The sequence below is a fragment of the Anguilla anguilla genome, chromosome 11 (genome assembly GCF_013347855.1).
Source record: "Anguilla anguilla isolate fAngAng1 chromosome 11, fAngAng1.pri, whole genome shotgun sequence".
NCBI classification, from domain to species: Eukaryota; Metazoa; Chordata; class Actinopteri; order Anguilliformes; family Anguillidae; genus Anguilla; species Anguilla anguilla.
In genome coordinates, this window is record NC_049211.1 from 1,910,890 (window position 1) to 1,927,461 (window position 16,572).

The following is a 16,572-nucleotide window of genomic DNA, read 5'->3' on the forward strand; positions in this document are numbered from 1 at the left end:
GCACAAACACTACCTAACAAGACTGCACACGGCCCCCCTAACCCCCACCACAGAACCGCACAAACACTACCTAACCAGACCACACACGGTCCCCCCAACCCCCACCGCAGAACTGCACAAACACTACCTAACCAGACCGCACACGCCCCCCCAACCCCCACCACAGAACCACACAAACACTACCTAACCAGACCGCACACGCCCCCCCCAACCCCCACCGCAGAACCGCACAAACACTACCTAACCAGACCGCACACGCCCCCCCCAACCCCCACCGCAGAACCGCACAAACACTACCTAACAAGACTGCACACGGCCCCCCTAACCCCCACCACAGAACCGCACAAACACTACCTAACCAGACCACACACGCCCCCCAACCCCCACCTCAGAACCACACAAACACTACCTAACCAGACCGCACACGCCCCCCAACCCCCACCTCAGAACCGCACAAACACTACCTAACAAGACCGCACACGCCCCCCCAACCCCCACCTCAGAACCGCACAAACACTACCTAACCAGACCACACACGCCCCCCCAACCCCCACCTCAGAACCGCACAAACACTACCTAACCAGACCGCACACGCCCCCCCAACCCCCACTGCAGAACCGCACAAACACTACCTGACCAGACCGCATCGTTTCAGGGTGCTGAAAACATTATGCAGACGTGTAAACACAGAGCCTGCACACGGCTGGAGAATGTTCTGGAAGGGCAGCACGTGTTAAAGCCAAACGCAGGAATGTGCCGTGCTGGTCACCGGTGCTGAAGGTGTGTCCTGGCGCCAGCGGGACGCCCTGCTCCAGTGCGGGGCGGGGCCCGTTTAAACGTGGCGTGCTGCTCCTCGGTACGGGTCGCCCCGTTAACGAGACGCCACGGAAAGCGTGCGATTAACCAATCAGGGCGCTCGGAATCCCAACATCTGTGCCAGTCAACATCTGCGCGTGACAGGGCTCTACAGTGCTCCCATTCTAGGAGCATTTGTTCCCGAAAATTGATATTTGCCAACTGGAGAAATTATTTGGGAGCACATCTGCTAATTATGATGCATTAGTGTGCTCCTAAATTTTTTACTTTGGAACTCATGTGCCCTGTGGAAAAAAATACTGGTGTGGAGCTCTGTTTAAAATAAAAAATCATAGTGCTGAGATATAGCATACTGTGCGTGCAAACTGCAATCCTGATCTGTCAGTGTAAAATGTATGCTGTATTGGGTTTCTCCCTCTTTCTGCCTCTCTCCCTCCCTCCCTCCATCTCTCCCACACTTTTTGGAGGATAGTAAGAATAAGAACGACTGACACGCGACACAGACTTGCAGGATGGTGTTCCAGACCCGACGGGACACTGCAGGATACAGCGGGACAGAAGCAGCACCGACCCGGGGCGGGGGGGGGGAATTGAGGCTAGAGAGAGCGCAGAATGGTAAATGCACTGCATTTATATAGCGCTTTTATCCAAAGCGCTTTACAATTAATGCCTCTCATTCACCAGAGCAATTAGGGGTTAGGTGTCTTGCTCAGGGACACTTCGACACGCCCAGGGCGGGGATCGAACCGGCAACCCTCCGACTGCCAGACAACCGCTCTTACCTCCTGAGCTATGTGGTCCGGCAGAAAGCCTGTTAGCTGAGAGGCGGTGTGGCCCGGGTAACACACACCTCGCGGGCATTGTGTGATGCTAGAGACGTGTGCACTGGAGCTGGGGGGGGGCGTGTGGAGGGGCGCGTGGAGGGGCGTGTGGGAGGGCGTGGGGGGGGGGGGGGGGGGGGGGGGGGGGGGGGGGGGCGTGTGGGAGGGCGTGTGGTGGAGCGCGTGGGCGGGCGTGGGGGGGGGTGGTGGTGTATCGATTTCCTCTGTGCCAGCGGCCTGCTTCTGCATGCACATTATCCGCGTGCCACACGCGTCAAGATAAATGCGCCCCGTCCTGATACCTTCTGTACCCCGTCCTGTCTGAACCCCGTCCTGACACGGACTGAACCCTGTCCTGACACGGACTGAACCCTGTCCTGACACGGTCTGAACCCCGTCCTGACACGGTCTGAAGCCCGTCCTGACTGAACCCCGTCCTGACACAGTCTGTACCCCGTCCTGACTGAACCCCGTCCTGACACAGTCTGTACCCCGTCCTGACTGAACCCTGTCCTGACACCGCCTCTGTTACTCAGCCTCAGAAGAGCATTCGGCTGCGTTGTAGCGGGGTACCCGTGAACCCCGTGCTCTCACAAACCTCAACATCACAAACGTGTTATATCAACAAACCAAGTCACTGCATCAGAAATAAGCGCAAGCTAGCGCATTGGAGAGCCCTGATTGGTGCAGAAGGCTGGATCAGGCAGTTGGAGCAGAGGGCTGTTAGCAGAGGGGGAATGGCTTTGTTTATGCTTGAGAGGGAACTGTGCCGTTAAAGGTCCACATGGCTACTCTGGCCCCCGGTGGGGCAGCAGAACAGGTCAGAAACACCACTGCCCCATCAGAAACACGGCTGCTCCTTCAGAAACACCGCTGCCCCATCAGAAACACCACTGCTCCTTCAGAAACACCGCTGCTCCTTCAGAAATACCGCTGCTCCTTCAGGAACACCGGTACCCCGTCAGAAACACAGCTACCCCGTCAGAAACACAGCTACCCTCGTCAGAAACACCGCTGCTCCTTCAGAAACACCGCTGCCCCATCAGAAACACCGCTGCTCCTTCAGAAACACCGCTGCTCCTTCAGAAACACCGCTGCTCCGGCAGAAACACCGCTACCCCGTCAGAAACACCGCTGCTCCTTCAGAAACACCGCTACCCCCCTCAGAAACACCGCTACCCCCCTCAGAAACACCGCTACCCCCCTCAGAAACACCACTGCCCCCCTCAGAAACACCACTGCCCCCCTCAGAAACACCGCTGCCCCGTCAGAAACACCGCTGCCCCGTCAGAAACACCGCTACCCCGTCAGAAACACCGCTACCCCGTCAGAAACACCGCTACCCCCCTCAGAAACACCACTGCCCCCCTCAGAAACACCACTGCCCCCCTCAGAAACACCGCTGCCCCGTCAGAAACACCGCTGCCCCGTCAGAAACACCGCTACCCCGTCAGAAACACCGCTACCCCGTCAGAAACACCGCTGCTCCTTCAGAAACACCGCTGCTCCCGTCAGAAACACCGCTGCTCCGTCAGAAACACCGCTACCCCCTCAGGAACACCGCTACCCCCTCAGGAACAACACTGCCCCGTCAGAAACACCGCTGCTCCTTCAGAAACAACACTGCCCCGTCAGAAACACCGCTGCTCCTTCAGAAACAACACTGCCCCGTCAGAAACACCGCTGCTCCTTCAGAAACAACACTGCCCCGTCAGAAACACCGCTACCCCGTCAGAAACACCGCTTCCCCGGCAGAAACACCACGGAGCACGCCCACGTTACAAAGGCTCCCCCGAAACGCACTTTCATTCAGCGCTGGCAGCTCCAGTCAGGGAGAGTCTGCCTGGATCACAGCCACGGCAGCGAGCTCTCACGGAAACCAGAACACACACGCTCGCGCGCACACACACACACACGCAGCGCACGCCGTTTCTCAGGAGGGTAAATAAGCAGGCTTCTCCTTACCTTCTTGCTGGGGCCTTGTTTTCCCTCCTCCTCAGTTTGGCGTGCCTGCCCTGCTGTCCCGCACCATTCCTGGGTCCCGCTCAGCCCCGCGGTCTGGCAATAGAGCGGCTCGGGGAGGAGGAGCCGGGGAGGAGGAGACACGGAGAGGGGAGAGGGGAAAAAAAATCCTTACACGAATTAGCATTCCAAAAGGCACCATGTGACCCGTCTCCAACCAATAGCCAGCCTCCTTGTGTCTGTGGAACTCCCCCTTCCCCCTCTAATAGCCCAGCCCCCTCCACCCCGCCCCCCTCCCCCCCCTCCTCTTCCTCTCTTGTTCTCCTATAGAATGGCCGTGTCGGGTCACTAGTACAGAAGGCCTGTCGTTGTCTCCATGGTAACGTGGAGGGATTTAACCCTTTCTTGGAATTTTATGGCATCTGCCTGGAATGTAGCCTTGCAGCGGGACCCGGCGAACGGCACGCAGAGACAGTTTGGGTTTCCCTGGGGGGGGCAGTGCTGGAACCCCCCACCCCCGCTGAGAATATTTAAACATTTAGCTTTCATGTCTTAAGAATAAATAGATGAAAGCTGAATGTATGTGATAGTAACTGAGCTGCGTTTATGCACTTTGGCTGAAATGCGTGAGCGCTCGCTCGAATAACAAACCAGAGAACCGACCGACTTATCTCAGAGCAGCACGTTATTTATAAAGGCCTTGGCTGTGCGCGTTTGATTTGTCGGTTCTTATGTAAATGGGAGCCGGTGTGAGGACACAGACAGGAAGCAGACCTCTGGAGCACTTCACTCAGGTTACAGCTGCCTGTGTCGCTCGCATCTTCAGCGACACCCAGACCCGCTGCGCACCACTTCCTGGTCCCCCACACCAGCTGACCGTCTGACCTCACCTCTTAGGGCCGCGGGCCGCTAGCACTGAGGGCTGGCCATTAGCAGTTATGATTTACAGTGAAGCTGTTTGCGTTTTAATGACATATTAACAGTAATCTACTCGTTATCAAACGTATGCAGATGAAGATTAGACTATTCACAATGACTACACACCATAAAATATAGTTGGAGCATTCTAATTATAAAGATGACTGCTAGAGAAAAATTATCACTTTTGTGTAAACTTACTGTTATGTACTTGTATTCAATTGCTGTTTGCGAGTTCAGTGGTATAGGTTATTTTGGGCTTATTTGCAGTATGTGAGCTTGAATAGATTCATCCACAAAATAAATCTATGAATGAAAAATAATAATCAGACAATCAGAGTCTCCTGAAATATTGACATCACTGTAATATCATCACGAAAATAAGTGATCGGCGCAACAGTACAGGAAACAAACAGAGATTGAAAAGCCTTCAGTGTACAGTGTACAGAAAACTTGTTAACCTAATATAATAATATGTATTGATATTTATGACTTATTTTAATAATGGACTGCGGGTGTCCAACTCCAGCTGAAATTAGCTGAGATATCAGGCTCAGTTTGAAGGTGATGTATTCAGACGGGGTCAGTGTGGTAGTGCAGTGGTTAGGGCTCCGTTTGAAGGTGATGTATTCAGACGGGGTCAGTGTGGTAGTGCAGTGGTTAGGGCTCAGATTGAAGGTGATGTATTCAGACGGTCAGTGTGGTAGTGCAGTGGTTGGGGCTCAGTTTGAAGGTGATGTATTCTGGCAGGGTCAGTGTGGTAGTGCAGTGGTTGGGGCTCAGTTTGAAGGTGATGTATTCTGGCAGGGTCAGTGTGGTAGTGCAGTGGTTGGGGCTCAGTTTGAAGGTGATGTATTCAGGCAGGGTCAGTGTGGTAGTGCAGTGGTTAGTGCAGTGGTTAGGGCTCAGATTGAAGGTGATGTATTCAGACGGGGTCAGTGTGGTAGTGCAGTGGTTGGGGCTCAGTTTGAAGGTGATGTATTCAGGCAGGGTCAGTGTGGTAGTGCAGTGGTTAGTGCAGTGGTTAGGGCTCAGATTGAAGGTGATGTATTCAGACGGGGTCAGTGTGGTAGTGCAGTGGTTGGGGCTCAGTTTGAAGGTGATGTATTCAGGCAGGGTCAGTGTGGTAGTGCAGTGGTTAGTGCAGTGGTTAGGGCTCAGATTGAAGGTGATGTATTCAGACGGGGTCAGTGTGGTAGTGCAGTGGTTAGGGCTCAGTTTGAAGGTGATGTATTCAGGCAGGGTCAGTGTGGTAGTGCAGTGGTTAGTGCAGTGGTTAGGGCTCAGTTTGAAGGTGATGTATTCAGACGGGGTCAGTGTGGTAGTGCAGTGGTTAGGGCTCAGATTGAAGGTGATGTATTCAGACGGTCAGTGTGGTAGTGCAGTGGTTAGGGCTCAGTTTGAAGGTGATGCCTTCAGACGGGGTCAGTGTGGTAGTGCATTGGTTAGTGCAGTGTAGCTCAAAGGCGGTGGGTTCAGCTCCCTGCTGGGGCGCTGTTGTACCCCCTGAGCGCTGCTAATTACCCCGAGCGGCTTCAGTAAATATCCAGCTCCATAAATGGACTGGAAAGTCACTCTGGATAACAGCATCTCAGTGCCTAATATTGTCAGCCCTTTTTGAAGGGCAGATCTTTTTTGTTCTAACTCAGTGTTCTAGAACTCCGTTCCAGTCGGTCGGCAGTAAGCGATTGTGACATCAGCGTTAGAATGTTCGGTTAAGGCGTGTTCCAATCGCGTGTAATCTTTTTATGCGTGCGCAGACACGTGTTCGGTTTCAGTGTGATGGGCGTGAAACGATACCGGTGCAGTTTACCCGCCCTTCCCCCAAATAACCATCGCGTTACCCCCTGCTTCACCAGGGACCCCGGAGAAGCCTGCGGTTGTGAATAAATATCAATCTGAATGCTGAAAGCTGAATTTATGCATCTGCCCCCCCCCCCTCCCCTTCGCCCCATATGAGAGTGATTTGTGTCTGAGGGCTGGCAGCTACCGGTAATGAAAGAGGCTTTGCAGGTGAAATTGAATTCTGGGGCGCGGGAGGGAAGAAAAGGTCTGTCTGACTGCGCGCGTAATTGGCCGAGTCTCGCAGGTGCGTTTCCACGGTAATGAGATAATTAAAGAGGTCACCAAATGGCAGGGCGGTGTGTGGGGGGGGGGGGGGGGGGGGTGGGGGGGGGCATCGCGGGGGCCTCTAAGGAAGTGGCTGTGCCACTTTTTCGGCTGGATAATAGGTTCCTCATGCGCCTCGCATGTGTGGTGGGTGGGGGGGCGAAGGTAGTAATCATTATAGCGGGGTGGGGGGGGGGGGTTATGCTGTTTTCCATTGGATATCCTTATTTAAGGAAGAGTGTCTTGCTGCAGTACAGTAGCACTGGTTTCATGTAGGCTATTTATTAAATTATCTGTTCAGTAGCGCCGTCCTTTAAAAAACAAAGACCTGTAGGCTTTTCCCCGCTGTGTTTCCACGGCTACGTGTATTCGTCAGCGCGCGGTTGCTAACGAACGCGATGTCTCTTACCGTAGTGCAGTTCGCGGGTTTGGGTGCACACAGACGTGCGTCAGAGGAGGACGCCTCACGTGCAGCTCGACAGACAGACTGCAGCCGCTGTGTAATGCGCGCATTACGTTACCCTCCGAGCGTTACTCACAGCCTGTATTACGCTTCTAGGCTGGCTCAGGTCGGCCTGCGTTTACTGCTTTATGGATGTTGGGTACGCTCACCGGACTGGGGAGAGCAGTCAGCCTGGTCTGCCTCTGACTGCGGCACTCATAACTCAGCTTGATGCGCTAATGTTCTCCTGCATTGTAAATCGCTCCTGATAAGAGCATCTGCTGTATTAATGCGATGTAATATAATGTAATGCTGTCAGAGGAGGTCAAAGGTCTCCACAGTGCTGTGATCAGCGCTGTAGCGCAGCGGTTAGGGAACTGGGCCTCGAACTGTGCAGCTTGTACATTTGGATTATTCCTGAATTTAGCCAAATTTTAACCAGAACCTGGTCAAGAGGTCAAAACCCAGCAGAGAGGGATCATTTGAACACCAGGGCCTCTCAGTCGGGGCGAGGGGGGTGGGGCGTGGTACTGAAGGCCCTGGCTGGATCAATACATATGGCAGCCCGGGCCAGTTTATTGCTCAGGTCACTGATGATGTCATGAAGGCCCTTTAAGTGTTGCTGTGACTCCCAGGTGGGATGCCTGTGTTGCAGCCTTGAGCTGCTTAATATAGCCGCGTTTCCACCGCAGGAACTATACCCCGGAACTAGGAACCTTTTGAGGAACTCAGTGCGTTTCCACCGCAGGAAATAGGGTCTAAATTTAGTTCTGGGGGCTTTGTTTTACCCCCCAAAAGGTTCCTGCTCGGGGGGTAGTACTTTCCGAAAGTACAGGAACCTTTTGGGTGGAGCTTGCAGCGCTGAACATTTCTGATTGGTCGAGTACTCACGGGATTTTTTTGTGTCTATTTTCAGGCGCCATGTTTGAAAATATGCAGGCGCAAACCAATTTATTTTCATAATAACTTCAAATCAAACTTGTATGTTATGCGGCGCAGTAGCCTACTTTTGGTTATAGCCTGCCAACGTCTTGGAATTATAACGTGTGCTCTTCTGTTCTTTTCTTGCTTTAGTATTCGTTTTATAAAATGCTAAGCATTCGTGCTGGGACAGCATATTACGTACTAAAACATTCAAACGGATTAATTCGGTTGCTGAATATTTTCTTCCGGATTTTCTTAGCCCGTTGTAATTGACTCAAAACGTTTGATACAGTTATGTGAGGTATGCGGTAGTTCTGCGTAATTCACATTGGTGATACAGTAAAAGCAAACTGGAAATCACCTTCCGCACTTTTTGTCAGGGTAAAATAACAGGTTAATTCTAGTAATCGTACCTTTAGCTTTTTCTGACTGCCGTAATTTTACTCTGCCATTCTTCAATTCCATAAAAAGACCAGGGAGACTATGGACTAATTTATGGTGCATGGTTCGCATCTGGAGGGCACACTTCGCTGCTCGGCTAGCAGTAACTTCGAAGGAAAACAAACGGTGGCTGTACCACTACTAATTTAAATTTTCACGCAAGTCCGAGTTTTCGTTCTATTCTTGTCATTTTGCGATTAGCCTATATGGAATTGATGATAAGAAAGTAATCAAACAGCAAATTGTTTACAACGTGTGCATGTTTTCTGCTGTTGTTGCCAGTTAGCCTATATTGGAAATGTGAATGCATTCTGTCGCTTCGGATGTCAAGACATGAAAGCGAATGTTCGCATAAAAACATAATGAATGTGTTTGAGAGGATATATAAAATAGTTACAATCTGACTATTGGCCTGTTATATCCTATTTGTTGCATAACGGTCCAAGTTCAACTACCAACGACAGTTTTGCTTGACAGCGGTAAAATATGCCCAAACGGCTGCAGAAGAATATTTCAATTCCATGTGATTAAATCGATAAAAATCAATAAATACAAAAGTAACCATATATAGTCATTGTTGGTAACCCGTTGTATATAAGTGGAATAAACCCCTCCGGGCTGTCCCGGTTATTGGAAAATAATGTAGGCTACTTCGGTGGTAGTATGGGGTTACAGAAGAAATCATATGACAGATGGACCGACGACAACGCCGCTTTTTCATACGTCAGTGGGCTAATTTGCCTAATCTTCGCGGGACTTTAGACCCCGGTGGAAACGCAGACAACCATTGGCTGAAGGAACCTTTTAGTTCCTGGTAAAGTAGTTCCTGGGACTGAAAGTTCCGGGTAATTTTGGTGGAAACGCGGCTTATGTGTGTGAAACGGGTGTGTGCTCTGCTAAACGACCTGATGTAAATCCAAACGAGCGAACAGGAAGCTGGGCTTTATTACAGTGGGACTGTTGGTGCCTCATGGTGGCAGTGAGGGGTGGAGGCGGGGCTACGTGTGTTTTGACGGACGTGTGTGCCGCATCCTGTAACACATTCTCAGTGCTGTACCGTCTCCAGTGTGTTGTAAAAACCCCGACGGTATTGGGCCTGCCTGGTGTTCTCGCTGAAGCTCCTGAGATGGAGGAACGCCCCTGAGTGAGTTATATCGGGGCGTTCGTTGGGCATGCTGAGTGAGGTTGGGCTGTAGCCCGTTCGGCGTAAATCTCACCGGTCATAGGATTTATAGGACAGATGCTAATGGCTATAGTGCTGTTTATGGCCACCATTACTGTTCTCGCTTTCAAGTCCCTGTCAGCTGTCAGGGAGAAGCAGAGGATGATGGGATGCGACGACAGGTCAGGTCTGTGCGGTTCAAGTGGCCCCTTGACCAGCTGGAAACTGAAGCTTTTTTTTTTTTTGTTAAACTGTCGTCCAGCCCAGCTTCCTGGGGATGTGTATTTATAGCTGCTTCTGCACATCTGTGCTAGCAGAGGTCCTGAGCCTGACCCCCACGGGCCCCCTGCAGTAGGAAACCGCTCGCATTCCTCCCCCCACGGGGGGGGCCCAAGTGCACTCCAGGCCACCCTGAGCCCAGCGCTTCAGGGCCTGAGGACCGCTTGCTGAGAGGCGGGACGATCAACCTGACGGGCCGATTTTAGGCAGGAGTGTTCTCTTCAGGGGAAGGTAAGTGGTCAGAATGCCGAAACTTACCTGGGCATGAAGAGAGGATTATTCTGCAGCTTAACTGGACCGACATTGCGCCATATGGAATGGAAGGGCCTCCTGAAATTATGTGAATATAGGCGCTTAACCAAATGAGCAGCTTTCCAGAGAGCAATAGCAAGGTGTGTGCAGATTTCAGCAGACGCATCCTTATCATTCCAGAGCACGTCAGACTACCTGCGTGAGTTCTTATTATTATTTTTGCGTGTTTACCGTTGCAGACATAATCACCGTTTCCAGTGCACTGGACTCTCAACATCACATTTATTGTGTTCATATTGTATCGGTGTCTTTTGTTACAACTGACAGCAATGGAAATTCAAGCTGAACATGTGCCATTGCCTGTGGAAACATTATACATTCCATCCCTGTTGCTAGGAGACCAATATTTGTGAAACAGTGATGAACATTAGTCTAAATGTTAGAGGGGGGGGGGATACTTCCATTTTTTGTGACTTTTTTCTGATGAAAGCTTTTAAATTACAGCATTTATATGAACTAATGAAAGACCACACAAATTACAGCTCAAGTTAATAAGCGGAAATCCAAAGCTACAGGGTGAAATTCAGAGGGGAGTTTCTGGTAATGGGACAGGCGTTAGAAATTGAGTCACAGCTTGGGCTAACCTCCAAAACACACCCCCTAGATTAAGATGTGGAGAACAGCTGCGATAGAGCTGCCTCCCCTGGTGTTTGTACTTACCTGTGATACAGGTAAAACATCATGAGAAGGCCTCCTTGGTGTGTGTACTTACCTGTGACGCAGGCAAAACATGTGAAGGCCTCCCTGGTGTGTGTACTTACCTGTGACGCAGGCAAAACATATGAAGGCCTCCCTGGTGTGTGTACTTACCTGTGACACAGGTAAAACATCATGTGAAGGCCTCTCCTGGTGTGTGTACTTACCTGTGACACAGGTAAAACATCATGTGAAGGCCTTCTTGGTGTGTGTACTTACCTATGACACAGGTAAAACATCATGTGAAGACCTTCCCATCTCCCCGCAGTTGCTAGGTCATGTTGAGTGGGCTGCGACTCATTGACCTGTTTCTGTGGGAAGTGGTGGACTCAGACCTGTCTTCCTCTGTCAATCCAGCAACCCCCCCCCCCCCCCCCCCAGCATAGGCCGTGGTGGAGGCGCTGACACTGTGCCGTAGGAGGTGGTGGCATTCGGATGAGACGTTGAACGCTAGGGTGCTACACCACTGTTTCCTCTGCCCTACGGCATCTGCGGAGCTGCCCGTCATCAAATTCCTTACCTGTCACGACCCCGCCAGGCTTCCGGAAGGTTCTGCGGACGGAACACAGCGTGCCGCTACAGGTGGACACGACCTGTCTCACAGTGGGGGAAGAACCAAGATTCAAGATCTTAGATCTCGGGTGTTTTCACACGAGTCCCCTTTGTCATTTCCTGTAGCCAAAGCGCTTAAATCTGAGCTTGGCTGATGTGTGGTGAGGGATCGGACACAAAAGCCGCGTTTCCACCGCAGGAACTATACCCCGGAACTAGGAACCTTTTGAGGAACTCAGTGCGTTTCCACCGCAGGAACTAGGGTCTAAATTTAGTTCTGGGGGCTTTGTTTTACCCCCCAAAACGTTCCTGCTCGGGGGGTAGTACTTTCCGAAAGTACAGGAACCTTTTGGGTGGAGCTTGCAGCGCTGAACATTTCTGATTGGTCGAGTACTCGTAGCATTTGTGTTGTATTTATTTTCCGCCATTACCCGCCATGTTTGAAAATATGCAGCGGCAAACCAATTTATTTTCATAACTTCAAATCAAACTTGTATGTTATGCGGCGCAGTAGCCTACTTTTGGTTATAACCTGTCAACGTCTTGGAATTATAACGTGTGCTCTTCTGTTCTTTTCTTGCTTTAGTATTCGTTTTATAAAATGCTAAGCATTCGTGCTGGGACAGCATATTACGTAGGCTACCAAAACATTCAAACGGATTAATTCGGTTGCTGAATATTTTCTTCCGGATTTTCTTTGTTAGCCCGTTGTAATTGACTCAAAACGTTTGATACAGTTATGTGAGGTATGCGGTAGTTCTGTATAATTAACATTGGTGATACAGTACAAGCAAACTGGAAATCACCTTCCGCACTTTTTATCCGGGTAAAATAACAGGTTAATTCTAGTAATCTTCGCTTTAACTTTTTAGACTACCGTAATTTTACTCAATTTTACTGACATTTTTCAATTCCACGAAAAGACCAGGAAGATTATGGACTCATTTATGGTGCATGGTTCGCATCTGGAGGGCACACTTCGCTGCTCGGCTAGCAGTAACTTCGAAGGAAAGCAAACGGTGGCTGTACCACTACTAATTTACATTTTCACGCAAGTCCGAGTTTTCGTTCTATTCTTGTCATTTTGCGATTAGCCTATATGGAATTGACAACGAGAAAGTAATAAAACAGCAAATTAATCTGCTGTTAATGAATGTGTTTGAGAGGATATATGAAAATCAATAAATACAAAAGTAACCATATATAGTCATTGTTGGTAACCCGTTGTATATAAGTGGAATAAACCCCTCCGGGCTGTCCCGGTTATTAGAAAATAATGTAGGCTACTTCGGTGGTAGTATGGGGTAACAGAAGAAATCATATGACAGATGGACCGACGACAACGTCAGTGGGCTAATTTGCCTAATCTTCGCGGTACTTTAGACCCCGGTGGAAACGCAGACAACCATTGGCTGAAGGAACCTTTTAGTTCCTGGTAAAGTAGTTCCTGGGACTGAAAGTTCCGGGTAATTTTGGTGGAAACGCGGCTAAAATGGCTGCTGTGCATCACCCGGGTGGGGGGGGGGGGGGGGGGGGGGGGGGGGGGGGTGGTGTGCAATAAATGGCCACTCCCCTCCCCCCCAGGTGCTGTTAGGTTCTTTAAAAAGGAAGAAAGGGGCTCTATTCATGCAGATAAGGGCTCAGTCTTAGGCTCAGTGTGCATGAAACTGCTTTGAAATACGGGTGTGACGATATGAAACAATGCTTATTTATTTATTTATTTATTTTATTTTTATTTTTTTAAAGATATCACGATATCAAGATTTATTGTGCTATACTAAAACTGCCTCCTCTGTTGGGACCTGGATGAGTTAACACCACACCACAGTCTCTATTCTGCTGCCTCTGGACGTCCGGCTCCTCCCACAGTCAGATCAGTCAGAATGTTTAGCCTGAATTTGCCTCAGGTACACCCTGTGACCCCCCCCCCCCCCCAACCTGCCCCATGTATCAGCCAGCGGGGCCTAAGCCCCACCCGTCCACAGCACCCCATTTCTTAAGGGGGGGGGGCTTTAATGATGTCCTGTCACAATGGCTGGGAGTAAAAACAGGCGGGGGGGGGGGACCCTAGCGACCTGGCGGACGTGTCATCGTTTATGAGCCTCCTGTCATCCTCAGAACCCCCCCCCCCCTGCGCTGAGTCCTTATCGGCTGTAAACGCCCCCACCGCCTGTGTAATTGCCGCCATATATAAAAGAGCCTCTTCACCCCCCTCCCCCCCCCCCCCCCCCCCCCACCCTAAATCATTCACACCTCACACAATTGGACAGGCTGAGCGAGACCCATCCCCCCATTAGACAACATGCCCGTGTCTCTGATATATCTGTGATTCTTACACATGTTCTGCTCTGAATAAAGTTGGTTATGCAGTATATAGTTATTATGGCTGAAGGACAATTTGTTTGATAGTTCCTATTCATTGACTCCTTGTCATTTCCGTAGTTTGCATTTGGAATATGTATTGTAGCATAGTGTAGCATAGTTCTGAAGTATTGGATTTTCATTACATTTTTTATTTGGGTATAAAGTGTAGGGAAGTGTGCATCCCTGGGGATGTCATCATAAAAGTGCACTGAAACACTTCCGGTGTGGTCCTGTGTGGTTCAGTAGCGGGCCTATTGCTGTGTGATCCTGGGACAATACAGTCATCTGCAGACCTGAGAAGCTAATTAGTCTCTTACACAATGTAACTGCGCCCCCTAGCGACCAGATAAGAGTATGACTACTTACCTCGGGCACAATGGTCATGAGTTCTTTTGGCTGAAATGTCAGCTGTATTTAAATCTACAGAAGCCCTATTTCTGCTGTGCATTGCTGAAATGTCGTGCCGTAGTGATGTTTGTTTGTAGAACAGTGCTGATGTACTGAGGATGTGCCACTTTGTAGTGAGTGTCCTCCCCATACCAGGGGAAGAGTCTAGCTCCTGCTGCTGTATGGGAAAGATATGGTCTATCTTCCACAGCTGCTTCCCCAAGACCCACAGCACATGGGTAAAGCTCAGGGAAAAAGGCTGGAGCCATTCGCTTCATAATTTAATTGGAAAGAAATGTTTGGTTCCTTCACACAGCTTGATCAAATTTGTCCCACGTCCTCAATGGCGGGAGTGGAACAGGAATTTTGGTGTTTCCTGGCACAGACTGGGTGGAGGATGCAGTGCTGTGCTGTGATTATTGCTGGGGTGTCATTATACAGAGCCTTAGTGACACCTGCTGGACAGAACGTGAAGGCCAGTCTTTGGAGACGGAGTGTGGCACAGTGGGTAAGGAACTGCGCTTGTAACCGAAAGGTCGCAGGTTCGAATCCCGGGTAAGGACACTGCCGTTGTACCCTTGAGCAAGGTACTTAACCTGCATTGCTTCAGTATATATCCAGCTGTATAAATGGATACAATGTAAAGTGCTAAGTAAAAGTTGTGTAAGTCGCTCTGGATAAGAGCGTCTGCTAAATGCCTGTAATGTAATGTAATGTAATGTAATGTAATGAGACAGGAGAGGGAGAATGCCGTCCAGCAAACGCCATCTGCTGGTAGTATGTGGTTATGACATTTGCTGATGCGCTTTTCGAGCGAGAGCAGAGCGGCTTGCTGAAGATATGTGCAAATACCACGCTGTGGAGCATACAGCTTGTACTAGTGACCCGCTGTTGGCACAGCTGTTACTATGCCAACGTTTCCCCAATCAGCGCTGGGCCTACAGCCGTCTGCTAGCAGCACTTAGGCAGTTGAGGATCAGCTGCTGAGAGAAGGATAAGACCACTAGTGATGGCGGACCAACGTTATACCAAACTGTGGCCTCATCCCGCTGATTTTATTTCCAGACTCTAGTGCGCTGATGGCTGTTATCAGGCCGACGGTGTTGGAAAGCAAAATAAAAACTCTTTCTGAAGCCACAACCCCGCTTCGGAGGTTTCTTTTCTAGCTTTTAGACCAATAAATTTTTACCCGTGTGAACTGTTGAAGTTTAAAGCAACAGGTGGTGTTTCTTCATGTTTTTTTCCATCTTGTAGAGATAAAAAAGAAAAAACATTTGCCTTTGTGTGCATTTTTCACAAGCAGACATTAGTAAATTGATTGAAAGGGAAGCACGTGTTTAGGGGGCTAATTTAGCTCAGTGTTGTTATTGGCTGTCTATGAAAAGCCCACCGCTGGCTGATTCGCTCGCAGCTAGGCTAGCAGGGCCGCCGCTCTGGAGAATATCCAGAGAGATAGCTAACGCGCTATCGTGCCAGATCACTATTGAGGTCACCTATTGCTTCTGTGTGCTTATCAATTACCATGCGAGCTCTACCTGCATCGGTCTGTGATTGCGTCATGAAGGTCCCCCTGCAAAACAAAATGCAGTTCTTTTCTAAAAGAAGAAAAAACATCTGCTCATTAAAAAGAAAATATATATATATATTCTTCATAGCTGCCCCTGCATTCAGCTTAATTCATGCTTGATACGCTGCTTTGAACACGACTCCCCACCTGAAGCAGGGAAATATGTTGTGAAAACGCAAGAAATTGGTTTTAATTAGTCAAAATTTTTCTGGGGTGGAGGACCCCGACTTCTCCCCTCTTGGGCCGGCTTCGGCCCTCTGTTTAACATCACAGTACAGAATATATATATGATATATATATATATATAGATTTTCCTCTTTAAATAATGAGGTTTTTTGTTTTTTTGGGGGAACAGAGGTAACATTAATCTGACACAGCCTCAGTTAAAGTGTTATCTGGAGATATCAAGTCAAGCCCTTCCCAGCATGCTAAGTTAAGGCTGTGTGTTGTATGGAGCAGCGCATACTGTGTGCATGCCCTCTGCCCAGCGCTTCCTGTGTCTTGTTTTCACAGGGCAGAGCTGGAGAGATAGCCCTGTGGCAGGGAGCCGCTGTCAGTGCTGGGGGGACAGGTGTGGCTTTTGAGCCTGAATGGCAGGTAAACAGGAACGCTGCGTGGTGTCTGAACTTCGGGGGGGGGGGGTTATTGGTTTGTTTAGACAGAAGCGCTGTGCGGTGTTTGAACTGGGGGCAGAGACAGGGCTGAATTGGGGGGGGGGGGTTATTGCTTTGTTTAGACAGAAGCGCTGTGCTGTGTTTGAACTGGGGGCAGAGACAGGGCTGAATTGGGGGGGGGGGGTTATTGGTTTGTTCAGGCTGTG

The 16,572-nt window shown here is 49.9% G+C and overlaps 1 protein-coding gene across 3 annotated transcripts in view; it reads right to left on the minus strand.

The window, feature by feature from the left end:
- Positions 1 to 3,728, minus strand: part of LOC118208442 (polyhomeotic-like protein 2) — a 64,782-nt gene extending 61,054 nt beyond the window's left edge. For all 3 annotated transcript variants that reach the window (XM_035383136.1, XM_035383135.1, XM_035383134.1), the window contains exon 1: positions 3,603 to 3,728. The gene's annotated coding sequence lies outside the window, so the exon portion shown is untranslated. The remainder of the gene's footprint in view (positions 1 to 3,602) is intronic.
- Positions 3,729 to 16,572: the final 12,844 nt, after the last annotated feature.